This window comes from Hetaerina americana, unplaced genomic scaffold, assembly GCF_022747635.1.
Source record: "Hetaerina americana unplaced genomic scaffold, ioHetAmer1.1.p SCAF_34, whole genome shotgun sequence".
NCBI classification, from domain to species: domain Eukaryota; kingdom Metazoa; phylum Arthropoda; class Insecta; order Odonata; family Calopterygidae; genus Hetaerina; species Hetaerina americana.
This window is the reverse complement of record NW_027286919.1, coordinates 4,246,049-4,270,296: the sequence shown is the minus strand read 5'-3', so window position 1 is coordinate 4,270,296 and position 24,248 is coordinate 4,246,049.

The window sequence follows — 24,248 nt, the reverse complement described above, 5'->3', positions numbered from 1 at the left end:
ATATATAAATATAAATATATATATATATATATATATATATATATATATATATATATATATATATATATATAAACATAAAGATAATGCACACCAAGATAGCACTGGCAAACAATAACAAAAACATAGAAACACACAAAAAAGGAACACGAATTCCAAATTTTTGGTGGTTGAACCACATTTCTCAAGGGAGAGAAGGAACTCATGGTGTACATTATTATTCACATCCGCGTTTAATATGAGTATATCTATATAAATATATATATATATATTTTACATATATATATATATATATATATATATATATATGTATATATATATATATATATATATATATATACTATATATATATACCGGGGTATTATGCAGATGTATGTAAATGAACCCCATCTTAGCCAGATATTAAAGTAATTACAGGAACGTTAGTAGTGCATAAATCGACAAGTGTCAGCATTTTTAAAGAAATCCTTTTGCTCAATCTGGCGAATTTCATGGTAATTAGTAAAATTTTCTTCGCAATTTTCCACATCAATTAATAGCAAGAGCCTTAAGATGCTGGCTGATCATTATCAAGAGGTCATAATGGCCGTATGCATGAAGGAATATTGTTTGAAGACAAATAATATTGAGTTTTTTAAGACCCAAAAGTTACTTCATACCGGCTCGGCATCCCCGATGGTAGAATAACGTCCTCGTAACACAACCCAGAGGACCTTGGATCGATTCCCGCTTGGGTGGGTTTTCCTCCACCTTGAGCATTGTTGTTTGTTATTTCCATATCAGTAACATTGACGTATTCGTTGGAAGAAGGGAGCACACATTGACTCAAATTTCGCCCCAAGAAAAATGTTAAGTGGATAAATAATTAATACGTTTCTGTGAAATCACACCAGAGTCCATTCACAACTCCAGAACTGCCTCTGGGATATGCAGTCACCTACAGGTGAACCCAATTCAGAAAGAAGCGTAGTCTGCTTAACCTATCTCTCTGAAGACTGCCGTGAGCGGATAAGGGCGGTCCCCTACCGACCCTTTCCCCCACTGTGCCTGTGGTGTCACTGCTGTAATATTCAGCGCAGTATCAGTTTTATTGTGAAATTCGTATTGCTTTGGACCGTAGCAAAAGGGTAATTACACCCCTATATTAAACACATGCGATGTTTTACTTCTATACTACCCCATTGTTAAAATATGGTTTGTGTTGGAACTTTGCCTCCTTCCAGACAAGTCCCGCAGCATAATTTCCAAGTCCTTTCAGTTTAATACGAAGGCCGACGAGATAGTCCTTAGACACGGCTCGGCAATCTGCTCTTGATCGTCGCCCTTCCTAACAAGAGAGTTTTCACGGACGCAACCCAGTGCGGGCGGATCCTGTCATTCAGGACCTATCTGCTTATCTCTTCCCTTGGCCCACTCTTCCCCCACTCGAGAGGGCCTCATCCAAGACCCATCCCACCCCAAACTCCCCCTCCCTCTTACACAAACTCTCTCCTTCCGAAGAATACCTGTTTCAAATTAAGTTTCAGACCCTGTTCCTCACCCCTCACTCTAAGAATAGATGTACCTACGTGGTTAAACTGAAGGGTGGGATCCATATCGTTCCAGCCATCTGCCTCATTAAGCGAACAACATTTAGCATATTTCACCCCATGTACACGTAATGGATAGACAGTTTACACTTGGCAAAGCGTCGTTAAAGTTGTATTTTTATCGCCTTGTTTACTTTACTTTACCAACAATTCGATCAACCTGTACATATATTTCTCATTTAAATTTTTCAAAAAACTGCTGAAAGAATCAAACGGTAAGCAGTAAGATTAATTGAAACTATCAAGGGTGGCTTTAATTATAAACAATTGACAGATTTTCGAAAAATATTGAAAACATAAGCCAAAATTATATGAACTGCAGGAATGATGGAACACTTACGTAAAGTTTGTGGTCCCAAGAAAGAAACCGTACAAACTGATAGAGTTACGAACGGATGAAAATATAACTGAAATGAAACGAGCAAAGGAATTTTAAATTTGGTATTTGCAAGACAGAGATTTAGCGACATACATACAGAGATGACTGTAAAAGATGAAAGAGATGGTTAAACGCACTGAAAGTTTGACCGCTGATAAAAAGAACATCGTAAGGGGGGGGGGATAAAGTATAAAAAGCTGAAAATGAGTTTTTGTTGCATACATTCAGGCACTACCGTTTATTGAGGCAATGCCAGATTATCCATGATTATTCACGGAATATATAAAGGCGAAAATTAAAAAAAATTTGAAAAGGGGTAATAGAAATTTCCTATTTTGAAGTATTTATTAAAAACGATCTATTAATTCGCTCAAATTTATATGCAGTGTACCTCCAGATGAGAAAGCAAAGTGATTACAAATCTTGCTTCACTTACTGCTTCGCTAATATGGCTATGTGCATTTTATTTATTAAGGATTTTATTGGGTTGAGACTTCATAGTCCCTTCTTCCATCAAACCCTTATGCATTGCAATAAAGAGAATCACGAACATCCATGCTCTAGGGAGAGGAAACCCACCCAGGTGGGAATCGAACCTGGAATCTCTAGATTTCACGGCGAGGGCGTTACCCCGCCGCCACCGTAACGAGAATGACGACGAACAGAGTAAGCAAATATCCTTGATCGGGTTTCAAGTGTTTGACTAGAATAAATGAGCAACATTTTTATCCTCTGTACACGCATACATACGTGATGTGTGCAATAAATGCGCGAACTGGTGTAAACTGGCGGCCATTGCCAGGACTATAGCCCCTCCCACTAGCGGCGCTATTTGCCTGAGACCAAATGAGCCGTCTGCGCTTGGCGGATAATCGAGCTGTGCGTATGGTGTCAGTTATGATAGTTTCTGTTGTCCATGTTTTCACTCATTTTCCAAAATGGAAATGGACAAAATCACGGAGTAACGAAACAACATCATGTTTTTTGGTGAAGTGAGGTAAGGGTAAAAGTTTCCAAGAAATTACTGACATGTTGACGGCGGTTTACGGTGATAATGCCTTGAAGAACACATCCGTTTTCAAGTGGCTTAAGCGTTCTAAAGATGGCCGACAAGACGCCAAGACGGATGACGCAAGGCCGGGACGACCTTCAACCACCTGTGTTGACGACAACATTGATCGTGTGTGGTCCCTTGTCGTTACCAATCGTCGAAAAACTGTCCGAATGGTAGTAGCTAATGAACTGAAGTTAGGAAAATCAACAGTACACAATATTTTAACCGAACCTGATGGATGGATCCTTCACTATGACAACCCACCAGCACATTCAGCATTGATTGCTCGCCAAATTCTGGCAAAAAATTCAATCGCCATCGTTGATCATCCTCCTTGTTCGCCAGATCTCGCCCCCTGCGACGACTTTTTCCTATTCCCAAAGTGCAAAAATGTGATGAGAGGACATCACTGGGAAGATGTGGACACGATAAAGCAAGAAACAACGATAAAACTAAAAATTCTTATTGCTCAGGACTTCCAAGGGTGCTTTAAACAGTGGAAAAGAAGATGGAAAGTGCATATCAGCGACTGGAGAAAACTTTGAAGGAGACAAAATCGATGTGGACTTAACTTTGCAAAATTAAGTTTTTTATGGCCTCAGTTCGCGTAGTTATTGGATAGAGTATTACACGCTTCAAGTAAATAATTTAAGTTTCAGACGCATGCTACCATTTGCTGCCGTTACTATTTTAGCTTTCCGTAGAAAGCAATTAGTAGGGAATGTTTCCTCATCTTAGAAGTTCTTACACACATTTCGGATGATATAAATGTAGGAATTCTACTTTCAACTAATTTTCCCCAGAGGTTTATTTAATCCACGGCTCTCGTCATGATGATTATATGTTTCAAGAAAATATTTTCGGTCTCTCAGCCTTTCTCTCATTTTTTTTGTGAAAGGGGTAGCGAAGTATAAGCGTTATTTAATATCACTGGAAAGGACAAAAATTACATTACCTCTAGTTCACTCACAAACTTGGAAATGTCTAAATTTATTTCCAGAATCTTTCTTGGAAATTCCGCATTTGATGAAGGTCGCGGCTGTTATTATTTAATTCCACCACAGCCAAATATTAATATAACTTTACTGATATACTCGTTTGCGCATGACCGCATTGTAAAGCAATATAGTGTGATGTATAAAGTCTCATTAAATTATCATCTGATTTATTTTTATTTCCGTTTACATTTCTTTTGAATGTCCTAATCAACTCTTGGCGTAAACCGTTTTGGTTATTTCTTGGAAAATTAGTTTAACGTTATGTCGTTGAATTCATTTACAAATCAGTTAAAAATTAGGAGGAAGCTAATACAATCAGTCATAATTTTAAACTCTTAAAAAATGAAGTTACTGATTAAGAATCAAAATTGAGTGCTTATATAAGGTGCGTCCTTTACATTCGGACACATTTCAATTTGGATTTCCCGCCATATCGCAGTTCCACTGGCGGTCGCAATTGGCGTTCTTGAAATCTATAGGCATCTAGTAAACAGTCATAACCTCAAAATGGCCGAGATGCTACGCACAAGTAAGGAACACAAGAGCCGCTATTATCAAAAGTGCTCGCGCTGGGCGTTATTTGTCAAAATAGTTCGATTCTTCTGGGGCCCAGATAAACTGTTTACGATACCGTGGCTGAGTATAATGCTTTGGAGAAGTCTGGGGCGGATTTCGCTTACCTGGAGAGGAAATCTCATTCGAGGAAACGTGTGTGCTTGTCCAGATTTAAGCGCCGCTCCCTGTACATCCAATTTATGAACCCTTTGAGGAATCAAATTTTTATTTAATGAACATTTCGGCTAAAAAATTTATTATAATTTTGAGACGGAAGAAATATAAGGACAAATAATTCGTCTCTTTCCAAAATGGAATTTACTAATTTAATATTTTAATTTGTTATTGTAAGACGGTAAATTAAGAAAGAATGAAATATAACCATAATACAGGTGACATTAGAAAATAATTACGATTAACCAAAGCTTAGGCTCAAGGGATTCAGTTGATATTACCAAATATTTAAAAGTTTTTATCGAGAAGGTTGATTCTATTTAATAATATAATCACCAAATCATCCCAAATTGGTAGTCGTTTATTGATCATACCTCCCTTAATTTCTCTACCCTTTTTATTAAATTGAAATGTAAAATACAATCCACTCTGCCTTAGATGCGAAACTTCTAATAGATCTTGGCTAGTTTATCGGATGTTTCGTAGTGAATTCATGCATTTCAGCCTCATCCGTATCTTTAGCAAGGAATAAGAAGCGTACACGTAAAGAGAGTAGCAGGTTGAAACATAAATGACTAGTTTAAAATTTTGTGTTCTTATGTCTAACGCACTAATAAAATCAAATCGAGCGATGATTTTGAAGCACCAATGTAAATAATCAGAGAGACGTGAGAAGGTACCGCAAATTAAGCCGATTGAAGAAATGCGCGCAAGATGAGTGGAGATCAGTGGAGAAAAGGTGTCGGCAACGACATAAATACACCGCGATCCACCAAAGAAGGTGTTTGGCAGTCGATGTAAGCACCAGTTGAAAATGGTGGGTGATCAGGGAGAGGAAGCGAAAAATATTTGGTAAAACATATCAAATAACATGCATACCTTTTGACGGATTCGCGAAAGGGGGAGAAGAATATTGAAAAAGTGGGAAGTCTAAAAATATCTATTTCGATAATTCATAAAACTATGGAAGCTAATAAATTTGATTCTAATTAATGGAAAACTCAAGTGAAAGGAACATATTAAGATCAACAAGTTATGATGTTGAAAAGTGAATAATAATAGCTTTGTAAGTTCCATTGATTACTATCTTAAAAACGACAGGATTCGCCGAATAGTCAATGTCAACTATTCGACGAAGCCGATCGTTTTTAAAATTAAAATCAGTGGAATTTACAAAGTCATTATTATTCACTTTTAATCATGAACTTCCATCAAGTTGAGCCGAAAACGAAAGAATTCATCAGTAATGATGTTCTTTGTTTTTTTAAATTAAAGGCATAAAAAATTCAAATGAGCACGCATAAATGAATACAGTTTTTGCTAAGTAAACCTACGTGTATAGGTGAAACGTGCCTCGTATGAGCACAATTTTATTGATCTCGGCGGCGAGTAACTCGAGTATCCATGATGATTCCAACTGTAGTCTAAGTATTCTCTCGCGAATAGAAAAACTTTATAAAAAAATGAACCATAAAGATTTAATGAAGAAAAAAATGAAAGTGCAAGTGAACGTTTTTAAAAAGAAAGTGAAAAAATAAGTCAATAATTATGCGGGCTAGGGATAATGGAAGAGCCCTGGTGTCAGGTCTCTCTGCCCAAAAAGAAACTGTGCACACTGAATGGATAAACTGGATATGCAAATTAAAACTGGAAATAAATAGGGTAGGATTAAGATAGGATAGAAATATGTGCAACTGAAATAAAATAAGCAAGAAACTTTTAAAGTTGGTCCCCACAAGACAAAAGATCAGTGTCAATTATAAAAAGATAACCGTCAAAGGTGAAAGAGATATAAATACGCAACAAAAGTTTGATCAGTGACAACAAAATGGCATTGTTGAGGAGGAAGGAAATATGAGATGCAGAAAATGAATTAGTTTTAGTTAGTGTTTTCATGATTCGAGCAAGGAATTTTATCAGAAATGATAATTTTCTGAAAAGGCCGGTTATTCATGTCTTAGATTCCTTAAACATTTATAACTGATTGAAATAAGATCGGGATGGTTCGGTGGCTAACTTACTCGCTTTCCACCAAGAGGATCCGAGTTCGAATCCTGGAGATAGCAGGTCTTTTTCAGTAGTATCTCGATCTCTACTTAATGAGCTTTCAAGAGAGCACTTTAGGTGAGTACGCCATCCGTCGAATAGGGCGTTTAATCTTGCTACCCCTTAGTACCTTTCGTTAAGAGTAGGTTAATGCCAACGCCGCCCATCTCTCACCACCCATCCTGGATTTCCTAAAGCATCCCTAATGGCGCAAACGAGCTCAGCTGGCGAACACCCCCAATGATTGTTACCAAAACGAGCAGAGTGGTCAAAAATGAAAGAGAATAAATATATTTCTTATTTAGCCGAATTTAAATTAATGTTGATGCTAGATTATTCCTCTTCTTAGTGAAGTAGCGAAAACAAAGTTTGTATCAACTAAAACATTGGGAGAACACAAATTGTACATATTCAAGCATGTGAATCGACTTAAAGAAATTTACAGTTTTCCACACATAATCAAACATCATTTTCGCCTAGGCAATAGTTAGAATGGTTTTATCTTTAAATATGGAAGTGAAATCAAATTATTAACTTTGTATTGCCACACACTTTATTTAAACATACGACCCAGGTTTTGAATGAATTGTGTGAAATTACAAAGTTATTAATAGCATTTCATTTCAATGTGTTGCGTAAATTCCATTAAGTTACGCCGGAGACAGCAAATTTTATCTTTGAAATAAAACTTTCTTGAGGGAGTTTCTAGAAACAAAGTGCTTTTATTGCTATAAAAATCAAGTCATAATAAAATACGCTGATAAATAGAGCCAGGTGAGAATCGGCAAATTAATACCCACATTTTAAAACGGAGGAGATATTCGCACGGGGCAAATATTTCTGATAATTTTTTTAATTCTGTCCATGAGCTTTGTTATTCTTTTATCTTTTCTATCTCTTTATCGGAGTCTCACTGTACAAAAATGACTGGAAGTGGTCTTGAAACCCTTAACTTTTCTTTACCTAACACAATTTGTCAATTTTTGTTTTGCCACGCATAGAGTTCAAGGATTAGTCCATCGATGGAAGATTATCCTACAATATAACCCCTTTTATCACTTTTGTCTTGAAATCTATAAAATCTGAACAAATAAAAGGAGAAGTAAGTCAAAGTTTGAAGCTGAAGGTTTTGGGTTTAAATCCCCGAGGCGACAGCATTTAGAGCACAGGATAATTTTATTTCTGATTTTTCCGGAATGCAACGATGACAAAACTCGATCCTTTTTTCGCCCGCCTTTTTGCGAAACCTCCTTTGCCCAATGCAATTCTTCTTTTTATGACCCTGTTACTTCGACCATCCCGGTCCAAAATACGTCCTATAATGAAAAGATAGGTGAACACTTCAACTTCTCAGTTTATTAACTCCTAATTTATGGTTTAACTTAGTTGTCTTCTTTCTCGTAAACTTGACACCCTTTATGTTACATTGATTTTCATCAAATATCGACTGCACTATGTCTATTATGAGCTAAGTAATGATTGTATTTTCTTCCTTAACTGGATAACTTAATATCCATACTAAAAAGACTGTACTTTTCCACAGATTTTTTTATTGTAGTATGGAAAAGTACAGCCTTTTTAGCATGGATATGAAATACTTCCACGAAGTGAAGCCTGAATTAATAGAATATACAGGGTCGCACCCGAAAGTGGTAGGACTGATTTTTTTACAAGAATTTTATTGAAGATATACTTACATCGACTTAATAATCTTCAAAGTATGCTCTTTGAGCTGCTACACACTTAGTATAACGCTGCTCCCATTTCCCGTACGCCCGCTGGAAATTTTCTTTGGGGATGCCGTTGATGACCCTCGTCGAAGCCTCTTGAACGGCCTCGAGTCAAAACGTCGTCCCTTGAGCTGTCTTTTCATCAGGGGGAAGAATAAGAAGTCCAGTGGTGCCAGATCGGGAGAATAGGGCGGACGCGGCAACGTGGCAACGCCGTATCTGGCCAGGAGCTTTCTGACGACGAGCGCGCCATTGCACGGCGCGTTGTCATGATGAAGTACCCAGCAGTTTGCGATGGCCGGTCGGACTCTTTTCACGCGTTCTCGGAGGCGGGTGAGCACCCGCACGTAAAAGTTCGCATTCACAGTCTCCCCTGGTTTGGACAAACCACATTCGTGTCGGTTCTTGCCGTCGACGGCCGTCCGGAGCGATGGTCGTCTTCAACGAGATCCCTACCCTCTTTAAACAACTTGTGGCACTCAAATACTGTGGAACGGCTTAAGGCAGTGTCCCCATAAGCCTGCTTGATCATATCGAGGATCTCAGTTGCCGTCTTTCCAAGTTTCGCACAAAACTTCACGGAATAACGTTGCTCAAAATTGAAATTCATTTTGTTTTTCGACGCGGACAAAAAACTTGCTTTACTAAAAATGGATAACTAAAGCTTAATTATCCGCGTAAAAAATGATTTTATGGAATATTCATCGACTTTAATTTCTCTCCTGTTCTTTAGATGGCCCTTATACCATTTCGTTCATTTCCAAATATAAATTGTAAATTACGGGTATTGATGGACGCCTTAAGTATTTTCGTATCACTCCATTACCTAAACGCAAGTGAGTAGTCTGAGATACGTACACGGTGTGAAGTAGTTCGTTAACTCTACCCGAAGAACCCAACCAAACGCCTTCTCAAATCTACAAAGAAAACACGAATCCTGACTGCGCTTTATAATATCCCCTCTAATACTCTCCTCATTGCTCTCATCAACCGTCGCCTGCCGTTATGCTATAAAAATGCACCGTAATTAACACAGAAAATGCATTATTTTCATCTCAAAACTACATAAATCTAATATTTTTGAACGCATCGAATGGAAATGAATATCTTTTCCAAACAAATTTGAAAATTCATCATTTCTCTGAACTAGTTTTTAATATTTCAGTATAAAATTCTACCGCCTGAAATCACAGCAGATGACGGCCTCTTGAAGTTAGAAATCTATGGAAAAACTTTATAAACATTTTAGATGTCGTAAAACGCCGGTTTTTACGAACTTTCCGTGAATTTTCAGGTGCATATCACAAATGGACGGCCACTGCAATCATCATCATGGACATTTGTGTTAACACTCTTAAACCAACGGCCACACTGACGCGCTCAACTCTTATCAATCATCATCCATTTAAACTTCTTTTTACATGTTTTTGAAAAGTCTTTCTTGGTTTTTCAGGAATTTATTTATCTTCAAAGCCTCATTTGATACCATTTTCATAAATGACTTTCCTGCCATGTGACCTAGCATCCCCGGAACTACGCTATCCTTATTCATTCAATTTTTTCATTCAATGCCCAGTCTTTGAAGACATAATGGCGATACCATGTTGATCCTTTATCCATATTCTATTCATCACTCATCAAAATGTTAGCTGGAAATATATTTAACTTTCGTTTCGTATTCTCAATCTTGTGAGCGGATTTTTCATTTATATCCAGATACCGATAAACCTCTCACCCTCATGTACAGCGCATTTAATTTTTTTAGATTAGAATCCAGATTGAGGATTAGAAGAACTTAAATATTATCTTAAAACCTAATTTTGTTTATATCAGCAATTTCTCCTTAATATTCTAAGCTTGAAGAAGAATTTCGTCCAATTTGAAAATAATTGTCGCACACTTAATTTATGAAATTTTTATTCTTATTACAACTAATTACAATTTAGCAAGCCACATTATTATTTTTAACTCATTTACAGCAAGATGCGGTCTCTATTTCTTCCTGCACATTTCATCATAAGCTGACATTTGGAAACGTACATCTCACTCCAAAATCAAACATCTTAAAAGAGAAAACGTGAACGTTTCGTGAAAATTCGTATTGGACGAACTGAAAATATGACAGTTTTATTGGATAGCATACGTAAGTTGGTTTGGCATATGAACCGCAAGCATTAAGATTAATTACCCGACTCCAAACTAATGCATTGAAACTAAGCGTCACAGATTAACGATGACGCTTGCGGATAATTTTAACTCCGATTAACATGACGTGGTTTGACGAGGGACCTCATGTTAAGTCACGTGCTCTGTTCAATAGGTTGCCGAACATTTTGAAGAGCGCGCCTCCTGTTGGTAGTTTTTAACCCGCGTTGTGCCCGCGGTAACTTCCCAAATAATCATCTTCAACCACTTTGTTCACATCTTGTTTTGTTGATTAGTTACGGCCATTTATGTAAAGGGGTGCTCGTGGAGTGCGGCAAAAAATCGGATCCGCGGAAATGAACTTTTTGGAGGAGCAGCATTGTACTGTGAAATTCTGCGTGAAACTCTGAAAATTCTTCACGGAAACTTTTTAGTTGATTAGAAAGGCTTATGGTGATGTTGCTATTAAACGTGCTGATTATTACTAGTGGTTTACTCGGTTTAAAAAGTGATGGCAGCCCGTGGAAAACAACAAGCATTCTGGAGGACCATCGACGTCAAGTGACGACCCCAGTATCGAGAAAGTTAACGATTTCGTACGTGCAAATAGACATTTGGCTCTCAGGGAACTTGCAGAAGACTGTGGCATTTCGAATGGTTCGCGCTATGAAATTCTGACTAAAAAATTGAGGCTGTATCGAGTCATCGCCTAATTTCTGCCTCAACTGATTACAAAAGATGAGAAACAATATCGAGTTCAAGTCTGTGAGGAACTGTTTGATCGAGCTAAAGAAGATAAAACCTTCTTGTCCAGGATCATAGCAAGTAATTAGTTATGTGTTTACGGATAAGACATCGAAAAAAAGTGATTTCTCTAGTTGATTAGTTAAACATCCCCCACCCCCTAAAATGCTCGACATGTTAGCATGAATGCCAAGGTGTTGTTGACTGTTTTTTTTTCGTTGCAAAGTGGGCTTTGAATCACGAATATCTACTTAAAGACCAGACAGTGAAGACGGGGTACTACCCGTGGGGTTATAAAACACCTAAGGCATAGGGAAACAGGTGAATCGGCCCAAAATTTGGAGGAGCGGTGAGTGGTTTTTTCACTACCAAAACGGCTCATTTGCCTCTCAGTTGAATTCTGAACCAAAAACAAGGCAGCTGTGCTTCCCCACCCACCTTACTTACCAGGCCTATCCCCATGTGACTTTTTCCCGTTCCCCCAACGAAAAACCCCGCTCAAAGGAAAAAGATATGCCACCATTCGAGAGATTGAGAAACCTTCCACGGAAAAGCTTATATATATTCCAGAAGAAGCATTTCCGGACTGTTCCAATTAGTGGAAACGCCGTTGGAATAAGTGTAAATGTTAGAGAGGAGACTTTTCGAAGAAAGTTCTGACCAATAACTTGCGAAGTTTTTTGACACGCCTCATAAAAAAGGAATAAACGGTTGCATGAAATTTTATTTTCCTAGCATAATTTGAGATCACAGGGGCGGGAAATATCTCCTTCGACGATTTAAATTCTCAAAAAGAAAATTTTGGGAATATCAATATCCCCTTGATCTCCAAACACCATTGGTTGGTGAACAACCCCTGCCAAGCGCTCTTCTAGTGGCTAGCAGGACATCCCGTTTTGAGCAGTTAGACCTACCTCCACCCCCTGGTTCCCGGCTTCTCCCCCGCGCAGCCAAGAGCGTAGCCTCAAAGGGAGGCCCGACCTCACCCTCTCCACATCCACCCCGCCATCCTCCCGACGAGTGAGTGTCTCCTTTTTGCGATTGCCACGGAAACTTTCCCCTCCGCTCCGTAGTTCACCCTATCGCTCCGCCGACAGGGGTGCACCCCCTGCCATCCCCATCACTTCCCCTACCCTCCCTCCGTCAATGCACATCCCTCAACTTTCCCCAACAAGCATCCTTCCGCTCACCTCTCCGTCATTCTCCATTCTTAGTGGGAAATAACAGTCATTCTTAATAGGTACATAATAGGTAAGGTTCCTCGTACAAATGGGGGCGGTTCATACAGGGTTTGTGTAAATAGTGTCGGGAAACGTTTCGGAAATAAAGATTTATTTTAGATACTGCTACACTGCCTTAAAATTATTCAATCAGTATTATACCCTAAGCGTTTGATTTGATCATGACCGGTTATTTTGAAGATTTTCAGCGAGATCGAAACGTTAAAACTCACAAAATAACTAACTTATCACCTAAACAACGACGTAATGTGACATCATTGGATATGATAAGCTTTCATCCACATACATTCTTCATTGTTAAATATATTAAATTGAATTTATTAATAATAATCAATAATATAGCTTAGGGTCCGGTTACCAGTGTTGGATCAAAGAAATTATATTTTTTTTGAACAAAAATTTCTATTTTAACAAATTGTAGCTTTCTTAACTTGGGATCATTTGGAATAAAAATTCTTTACATTTAGAGGCCTGCCAAAGTAGAGAATTGGGCAGCGGGATGATAATAAGTGGGGAAGAAGCCATGGAATCGTATGAACTAGAATGTCCTCTCCGTACCCCACCATTAAATTAATCATCTCATTCTTAACCGGAGAAGTAAAAATAAAGAAAATAGTAAAAGAATAACAAGAGCAATTTTAAGATGCGCAAATAAAAGCTCTTTGCATTAAAGTCTCCCTCTTGAAGCATGTGAGAACGAAGCAAAATGAAAACGCTCTCTCCTTTCAGAGCAACAGTAATTACGCTCATGTTAGTCGTTCTACAACCGGATACTTCGCAGGTACATTACACCACTCTTTGTCATTAAACTTAGAATGCTCCCTTTCTTATGCTCTCATGCCAAACAGGCAGCACCCATGCAAATGAACTGCCTTTCATCCAGTTCCACTCTAGTGTCTTTGTATTAAACGTAATTAAGTGAATTAGCGGCGGTAATAAGCTGGGCACCCATAAGAGAGAGAGAGAGAGAGAGAGAGAGAGAGATTAGAGTAAGGGAGAGCTTCATTCATCCCAGAGGATAATAACTACTCGGGTGCTTTGAAACTTCAACCTTAAACCTGTTCGTATTCATGATGGCACATTTCAAAGTCAGCTTTGCTTTTGCGGCTATAAGTATTTGATACACATTTCACATTGATTTAACAAATATTGAAAATAATCCTGCTCCCTAATAAGTGTCTTCAAGAAGTGTAGTGATAAAGATGTAATCATATTCATTTTCAAACAGAAGTATTATTGAATGGAGTCAGTTCTCTGCAGGGTTGTTTGAGCCCTTTACATCAAATTTCTGTAGTTGTAAGAAAAGGTGTAAAGCAGCCCTAGGACTAAGGACTGGTTAATGAAATTTGTTTGTTGATGATTGTTATAATAATTTATTTACTGAAAATATTGCTCTGTACATGAAGTGGACGGCGTGAGAAGTTGGATCGAAGAAGTGTTTGGTGTCATCACGGTTCATAATTTTGGAAGGGGTGTGATGCAGAATAGTGTTTGCGATTTGGAACGGAGTGTGATGTTGCTTAGTGTGGTGTGAACCTAGCCCATGTGTCATGATACAGTTACAGTTGGCAAATTCGAGAATGACTGCCATTGTCATTTTTTAAAGTAATTTTGTTTCATTTATGTTTCTTGGTGAATTAAAAAAGTGTATCATTAGACCGTGGCCACCTGTTGTCATTTGTCTAATTGCAACAAAATTTAAATAATAATAATAATAATATAGTTACAATTACCAACTGAGAGGTAAGTTACGCGGCAATAAATACGTATCATTTTATCTATCAAGTATAGAGTTCGATTCAATCTGTAAAATGTTAATTAATTACTTCAGATGACCATCAAAATTTTACCACACGTCTTGGCCGCCGAGTAATGAATTTTACATAAGTTGAAAATTTTAAGATGAATATAGGTAACCAAAGCACAAAATTTGGATTCGAGGGAGCAAGGTTTTGAGACAAATTTCTCCTTTCCAACCCCTCATTAGAACACCTGTAGAAATTGACACGTTAAAATTAAATCAGTAAGGTTTTCAGAAAATTGAGCAATAGTCAATCAAACTGCCAAAGAATTACAGTGCAGACATTGCTGTCTACAACAGGTTCGATTTGGTGGAGATTAAGGATAGGAAAACAAAGTTTAATGCGATAAAAAACTGCAGGACATACCGTGACAGTAAGTTTCCTTGGAGAAATTTGCCAATGCGCATGATGTAATAATTTCAAAATGTTAAAATCATTCACCTTGACAGAAATCGGATCCAAATCCCGGTCAAGACGAATTATTTTTACACTCTGAAATTTTTATATTGCAAACTATTAAGATTCTCGAGCATTAGTAAAGCTAAGTAAAACGTTGGATAAAAAGAAAAATCAAGTCAGGAGCAAGATTTACAAGTACTTCCATGCGTTGAAGTTAAAAAGGTTTTCTCATGAATATACACGCCTCTGTGGTTGAAAGCTTGCATATTTTTTTTTGATTTTGCATGTTATTTTACCCTCTTTTAAGGGTGGTGACCTAACAGCCCCCGCCACACGCCCCTGCAGCAATTTGCAGGGTGTTGTGTAAATGTATTTTTGTAGTATTTTGGAGACAGATGGGCATAGAGGCTATGATGTCAGAAGATGAGCGTTGGCCAAAGGAGTGTTTACAGCAGGAATGGAATTTATGATATCAACGGTAAGTGAATTACGTAGCAAGGATTAGATTAACGGCAGCATCAAAAGGGCGGTATTCTATGCTTGGATCTATTACCTTGAGTTGGTGGCAGAAGTATCCGCAAAGATGAGAGACTTTTGAGATTATATTATGGAAAATAATTGAGTAAGCATACTGAAGCGTGGGAGGCTTACGACGGTCTGGAATGTGCCGGGAGAAGATGCGAAGTTGCTAAGCGAAGTCCAAAGAAGCAGAAAAAGTCTTTGGGGGAAATTTTTTGGAGTCGGAGAAGAACGTTGAAAGAATCGATAAAAGTAGCGATTCTAGGTAAACGCTGTCAAGTTAGAAAGAGGGAGAGAATTGTTCTTTTAGTTGGCATGACAGCAATCAGAAAAATCTGAAAGATCAAATATTATTTTGCAAAAAGGATGAAGTTGGAATACGTCATATACACGTGTATTGGAATACGTCAAGTACATTGGAATGCGTCATATGCATTTTTTATGGACCGTGAAAAACCTTGTTAACTGCTGTTGCGAGAAATTTCGAAAACACTTTAGGAATCCAGCAGTGAAGATAGCTTGTAACTGAATATTATATGTGTTCTAATACCAATCACCTCCTTCCACCCTTTTTGGACCTAGTACATCTATTTGAATTGACGAGAATAAAAACTCCAATGGTTGCAAGTTATATGAAGGGTGATGTTAGGAATGAAAAGGATAAGTATTTAGGATAGCCTAAAATCGGTCACGTGACAGGTACAAGTGAGTACATTTAAGCCGGCAGAATAAACATTTGAAATTGCTTCGGGCCTGAAGACTCGTTGTAGTAATGCGAGGGAAAATATCTCTTCACGCAGTCAACTCCGCCTGCTACCATATTTGAATTACTCCAAAGATTAAACTCCAATCCGCAGCAATCTTTCATTCCCTGCCCGTCAAAACAACGAGAAAATGCCGTAAATTTCCGAAAATAACAATGACGTACCTTCTTCTTGGCAAAATGTCTTTTTACACATCACTAGCAACAGGACCCCGCGAGATCTATCCCAATTATGTCGGCCCATGGCACACTATTCATATCTTGCAATTTCGAATAAATATTTGACAAATAAACGTGAGAACTGTTTCTCAATAAAGTTTCGCTATGACATGAATGCTATGTTTAATATCTATCCAGAATATAATACTTAAATTTGAATTTCTGAGAACAATTATACAAAATGCATCAATTATCGGAATAGGAAATTGCGAAGTTTTAAATACTTTACACAAAAAATAAAACATTGGCACCTGCCGTCAGTTTTTTCTATTTGAGTCGATTGGGCATAGTTCTTAGGACGCTTAATTAACGTGAACAGAGCTAATATAAAAAAAACGCCGATTTTATAGTGATAAAAATACTCAAGCATGCCTCCGTGGATTATGCTTAAAGATAAATCATGAATGCTTATCGTATTTTAATACTTAGAATCCATCAATAATTTTTGCTCTTATTGTCACAATATCAGTATCTATGTTAAAATTAAATATTTGAATATTCGTGGAACTCAATATTTGTTATTCAAAGAGGAATCAATCAATCCTAAAACTATTGCTTACGCCCTTGCCCATTTTAATTTAACAATTCACCCTCAAATATGAAGATGTTGATAAATGAGATTCCTCGACTTGAGCGAAATGATATTATGTAACTTGCAGCTATAAATTTCACGGGGAAGTTCCAGCAAGAGGTGGCCAAATTTGGCCGAAACTTTGTTTAACCGTGATAGCCAAAGTTTGGAAAGATAGCTCTCTCATTGCAATATTCGACCCTAAGCTCTTCAGGTACAGATGGAAGGTTTCGTGCAGCACTGAATAGATTGATCATGCTATGAATTATAACAGTATAAAAGGGGATTTTTAAAGGAGTCAATTGAAAGCACTAAATACAAACGTCTATCTCTTTCGCCTTTGCTCCAATCACATCAAAATGACATATAGACATGTATATAAGTGCGCCAATCTTGTTCAAAGGAAAGAAAGGGACCTTAAGGCGAGTGATTCAAAGGAAATTGATACCAAGCCATCTATAAAATCCACAAAAAGCAAGGATCACGCCGAAGTACACGTCCTGGGTGTAATGACACTGAAGACACACACCTTGTGATTGTTTGTAGAAGTATTATTTTGTCACCGGGGGGCACCAATGGATGGAATCACTCTGCCCAATAGAGGATATCGACCGTGGAGTTAAAGAACCCGAGAGGAGAGCAATGGCTGGCCAGTCACAATCAACTGCGTGGTTCATTGGGAAATTGACCTGAAGCTGGAGGCCAGCTTACCGGAGCCACAGTGACTCCCACCAAGGGTTTCGCCAAATGAACTGCGAGGATTTTATTCTGGACACCAGGGACGAACTTTGAGAAATGTACCTCAAACAAGAATGGCAGAGAGACACACAAACACCACCTACCACCAGCGGCTGGTGTCAAACTTCAAGGTCTGTCCCAAAAATAAGTGGAATCAATCTGGGGAAAATGTATTGGGCAGAAAATCTGAAATACGAAGTCAATGTGACTGGGTAGGTCCATTAAATTGGCACAGTTACTTACATACTACAGAGATCTTTTCACTTCACCACCTAATTCAGTTGATACGAGTAAAAAATACACAGAAACACTTGTCACACCTCTTATGAATAGAGAAGAAGAAGCAAGAGTCATCTGTGCATATATTGGTAACTTTGTGAACATAAGAGGGAACGTTGATGCCTCCACATAAAGTGATGATAATAAAGGCGAAATTGGAGAACTATCATTCACCTTCAATCCAATATTTTACCGCATGATAAATGTAACTGCGAAATAGATTCGCGGTCTAATGATCAATTGACAAAAAATGCAAATTACTCATTGCATATTGGTCATTTAGGTTATGGCCAGCTTGGGTTCAATGAGCGGAAGGTTGTAAATTATGCCGTTGCAGCAATGAAGTGACTGATAGGAATTGATTTAAGTCCTGACCAGGATATAATGTTACCTCGTGGATTTCAAAGGAGACGTTTGTTGCAGCGATTTGAGTTTAATTATTGGATAGATTTTGGGCAAAAGGAGTTGACTGGAAGAATGGGCAATTTATTTAAGCCACATCCATCTTTTAAAATGCAAAAGGGGAAACATCAATGAAGTCTAAGAATGGGTAGTAATAGGTAGGAAGGTAAGACAGAGTGTGTTGTCATCTATTTCTTTCAACTTACCCGCGAACGAAACGCGAAAAATGGAATTGGAAGGACCGGAAGTAGGAATGACAGTAAATAAACATAGTTTGAGAACTAATAAGCGTGGTGAAGTGATTGGTAAGCTTCGGTAAATCAGATAGCCAGAATTTTGCAATCTTAACTGATGACCCCACATGACTATTGTAATAGACATGGATTGAAAACAAAACACAAAAATTGAAATTCATATGGTTTTCAATAATTAAAGTGACTTAATTAAACATGAAAGTTAGTAGGCATTAACATTTCAGAAAATTTCACTTAAACGTATTGTCACTCGCATTATGAAAATATTAAAGGCAAAATAAGGAAGAGTAGAGAGGATTTTAAAAGAAGAAATTCGTGGGGTAAAGAAGCTTTTACAAAGAATGGGAATTTAATGACAGGAGTCTTAATTAAAGATATAAAGAAATGTGTTGAAGGAATTGGATGTTGAGATGTAGAGAGGGATGTGCGTTTTGAACTGTTAGAAAGACAAAGGAAATTGGCTTACCTTTGAGGAATTTTAGAAAATGGTGTGCGAAAAGAAGGGAAAAAGCAGCATTGACAGAAAGGAAAACCAACAAAACGTCACATCCCTTGAAGCGGAGAAAGAGCTCGTTGTTGGGGGAATCTCGAAGAAAAAGGAAATTGAATGCAGGAGATCATAACTGCTACAAAAAATATATTGGAAGGGACAACGTACGTAAAGGGAAGGAAACTCGAGCATTCTTGATTAAATGATGGGCGGTAGATTTGAGTACATGGAATTGAAGAATGTTATTTTCAGCGCAAAATATTAGAGGATTAGGTGGCATATTATGTATTCAAGTTTTTGCATAAAAAGTATCGGAAACAATTTCTTTCAGACACGACTCTGCGTCGCAGCGCACAGGTTCAGTGGTGGGAATTTTGAGCTTTAACACGCCCCAATCACCTGCGAGCGTTCGTTAAGGCTATATCGTGTTTTTTGTGGACCCTTTTCGAGTGACTCGGTGCAAGCACAAAATGCAGCGACCGACTGAACAATTGTGTACCATCAAATTTGATTGTAGACAGATGAAATCGGATTTGGGTAAAGACTTAAGGTAGGATTGTCCAAGTATTCAAGGATAAAAGTATGCCAGCAATTGCAGTTTTTGAGTGGCGCAAGTGCTTAAAAATGGCCGAGCGAGTGTGGAGGACGAACACCAGGCTGGACGGCCGTCGAAGTCAAGAACCATCAACAACGTGCAATGGGGGAAATTAAGACCGCCCGTTCTTTTTACGCATGGCCGCATTGGCATTGAAACAAAATTACACACCGTTATCATTGAAAATTTGACGTTGCAAAATATCTGCGCTAAACTCGTCCCAAAGGTCTTGAGCGCTTGAGGCTTCAAAACAACCAACTACCTGACAAAATACGGTATCGCGACGATTCCCCAACCCACTTAAAGTTCCAAATAGACAAGAGCAGAATATTTTTTATTCCCTATAGTCCTTCCGCAAAGGACAACACCACAATGGGACCCTGGGTGCCGTCAAAGAAGCTTGAACATGTATCCTTAAGGAGCTTCCGTAATCCGCCTACCAGGGATCCTTTGAGTCTTAGAAAATCCCCTGGAAAAAGTGTATCGACGCTCAAGGGATGTACTTTGAAGAATTTTGAGGGATTGTACAAGCAATATTTGAAATAGAGACGATTCAATGCAAGATTGAAATTATTAAATAAATTCATATCCGCGTGTTTCAGCACCGAGGTCTCGCAAATTATTCGTACTCCTACATACATTGGTCGCTTGGATCATGCATATAATATATAGAGAGTCTCCTCGGGGGGTAGAGTGGTGCATGTTCACGTGGTAGTGGTGTTTCATATTCTTGCTTGTTTTGTCCTGGCTTGCGTGTTGTAGGATGGCTTTCGTGCTGCATCCTGAGGTGCAGTTTTTTGTTGGTTTGCGGTATATGTGTTTGCATGAGTGTTGGATGAAGTAATTGTTGCATGAGTGTTTGCGCTGCTGTGGGTGTAATTTTCCACGGTGCTGTTTTGCATGTGGTATTGTTCCTTTTTACGGTTGGTGACCTAACACCCCCCGCCACACGCCCTTGCCGCGGCTTGCGGGGTATTATGTAGATGTAGATCATCATGATACAGTCTCCCCATATTTACTTCTTGATGCAATTGTAATGCCCCTCAGCGGATAGCGTCTTCTTCATGCCTCCCCCACCCACCTCACAGACTCGCCTTCCCCTTAATGACTTTTTCTCATTCATCTTAATTACGTCTTATCCGCAAGGCTTTTCCCTCGCGGCGCCGTCTTCCACCCTCCCCGCCCTTCCCTGGGGCCGTCTCCGCCCCCGGCGCCAAAGAAGCCGCCGCCGCCCGCATCCACTGCACCCCCTTTCTCTTCCTTCCGCCCCTCCACCCCAACCTCCCCCGCCCGATTCCACAGAGAGCCCATCCATGAAACGGAAACTCTCTCGCTGGATGTCGACTTTTGACGACTATCCTCTCAGAGTTTTCTATGTAATATGCTTTCAAGGTGGTTTTGCTTCCATATTGAATAACCACTGATATTACGAAGACTTCTTCAACGCATTTCTAAATATAGTTATCCACTGGAAATTTCTATATCTGTTCTTTTAATATTTGGCTCCCGTGACTTTTACTTAAAACGCAAGTTATAACCATTGGTTTTCACAGACAAAGATTATATAATCGCTAAAGACATTATTATATTTTGGGATATCTTAGTTTTAAATTAATATCGGCCAAATATTTTGTATTAATAGTTAAAAAAACATACACACGCCTTCCAATGAAAACTCGGGTGGTAAGTCTTCAGAATCTAAATATTTGTGAAATGTTTGTCGTGAAACGAAAAATAGATGCTTAAAGTTGAAATGGCCTTCTCATTTTTAGTTAAAAAAAGACCTATTTCGCACTTATAAGTGACAACGAATACATATTAAGGTCAATTTGTAATATATGTTAAATAAATATAATCAGTACCTTAAAATAAATAATTATTTCACCACTAAAGCTAGTCGCACAACATTCTTAAAAACCATTAAATTGATCAAATTTCACTTAATTTTGGTAAGTAAGAAAGCTGTCATATAGGTAAGAGTAAGCTTTAACCACTTAATATCCCGATTGATTATTAACACTGCTCGCACATGCAACGCCTTGGTATACATATATACTATGTTAGAGATTTACACGCAATACTTTCCATAAATATTTTAATTTACGCTTGTAAAATATTGTTATATTTTATTAAAACAATATAAAAGTTTAATTTGAATATAATCTTTTAATTTTTTTGTTAATAAAAATTTTAAAGCATATTGTACTTGAAAAATAAAATGTATACGCAAAGGTTATTCGTATAGTAAGGGCTGTTTGGCCATAAAGAAAATAGGTAGGAAAAACCTTTTGAGTTGCTCTTTCATTTTGTGCACGATTAATAATTTTAAGTTAAATTTAATGAACACTAAAACGTTCCCAGAAATCCGATATTCTTTTGATATTCCATGTATTCCGGTCGATCAAAATTGTCCATATACAAAGGATAAAACAACATCGTTTATCCCGATAAACACTTCATAAATGTTTAGAATTTTTTAAAATAATAAGGATTTTCGCCCTAACCGCTATTTGAATATTGGAAAACTCCATAAAAAGTAGAAGGGATATTGAAGCAAGTGCCTTGAATCCATCCATCCCACCCCATTCCAATATTCGATATCCGTCCCTTCCACATTCAATTTTTGCCCTCTTGAATTTGCAAAATGTTCCATATTCCCTTTCCGTCTGTGGCGAAGGGAGATTCTCCCCGTGAAAAGTGCCTCTCCAAAGAATACTATATATTCAATTCTCCGTGGCGGAGGGAAGAAGTCTCACCTCAAAGGTCACCTCTCATCGTGGAGGGAACGCGACCTCAGGGGCACCTGAGAAAGTTTTGAACCGCGTAATACGATTGGGCACCGAAGCAAACACATTTCCCATTTGGAGTCTCTCTCTTCAAGTGAGGCTACATTTACATCAATGCAATAACATTTGTGGACTCATGCGGATGTAATCGTAATTATCTTAGTTTAATTGTGCTTCGGTCTTCACTTACGTCTTACTGAAATGAATGAAAAGGAATAAGCTATTCATGAGTTGTCATATAAATGAAAAATTCTATCGTTTTTATCGAAAAACAAAACTCAATTGAATATACTTTAGGATTCAGTTGATATTCAATTGATCTATATCTTCGATCAATCGTGGTGAGTTGAATATTAATAATTGTTGGAGCATATATTACATGGAAGATATCGTTAGCGTTACTACGCGGGATAAGAGTTTCGATTTATTTATGGAAAAAACTTCTTCAAATCGGTAAAATGTGAGCAATGATTTTTTAAATCTATGTATATATTTATTATAATTTCACTACTTTGAAGGCATCGTTTAAATTATATCTAACGTTAAATATTTTTCTCAGATCTGATGAATAATACTTTTTAGATAAACATAATTATTCATTTAATAAAGAGATATAACCAATTTTCATGCGTTATCTGTTGACCACACTAAAAGAATATAGCAGTAATTATTATGGAAGGAGCCCAGGATATTAGGCAATTTATACAGATAAGTGATATTAGTTGTGCACATACTATACAATATTTGCTCTTAAAATGACAAAAATGTTTAGATCTGGATCTCCATTGCATTTAATTATGATTATCGTGATAATGGAAAAATACGTTTAAATAAATGCGACAAGTTCAATATAAAGATAGTTCTCCCTACATTAGTTATATGAATAGGTGGTTCAAAGGAAGACTTCCTCGTGGGAGAAGTTTGTCAACTGTGGATCAAGGCCTCTCGCAGGTATAGCTTTTACGACTAGGCACTGGAGACTGTTATTTTGGGCCTCTTAATTGTAATCTTTTACAAGCATTTTTGTTAAAAACATATTTTCGTAATAAAAACCATTTACGGAGGCTTTCAAAATGTATGTTTTGCATTTGAAATTAAGTTGGACTATTTCAAAAACAACTTCCCTGCATACAATTGAATTTCCAAATATTTTGTGAAAATAATTTAATACTAATACCGTCACTCTAAATTGCGTCTACACTCAATCCCAATTCCGCACAACACAACCATTCTCATGGCCACGATATACGTCACATCTCTGTACACCTCCATTCCCCACAAAGAAGGCTTAGAAGCCCTGAAACATTACCTCTCCCTACGATCCACACCACACACCCCATCCACAGATTTCCTCCTCGAATTGAGCCAAATCGTTCTTACCAAAAATGCTTTTCAATTCAATGACAAAATATATTTACAAATAAAAGGCACTGCAATGGGCACGCGTATGGCTCCTACATACGCCAATCTTTTAATGGGTAAACTAGAACCCCATCTTTTTGCAACAACAAACCCTAAAACCACTTTTCTGGGCCCGCTATATCGATGATATTTTCCTCCTTTGGTCCCACGGACGCGAAACTTTATCCTCTTTCATTTCCTCTCTCAACTCCTCCTCCTCAGTATCATTCACTTCTTCTGTATCCAACTCGAATATTACCTTCCTAGATATCGATATTCACCTCCAAAACAATACATTTCACATTTCAGTCGACATTAAACCAACCAATAAGCAACAATATCTTCATTTCGACAGCTGCCATCCTCCTCACACAAAGC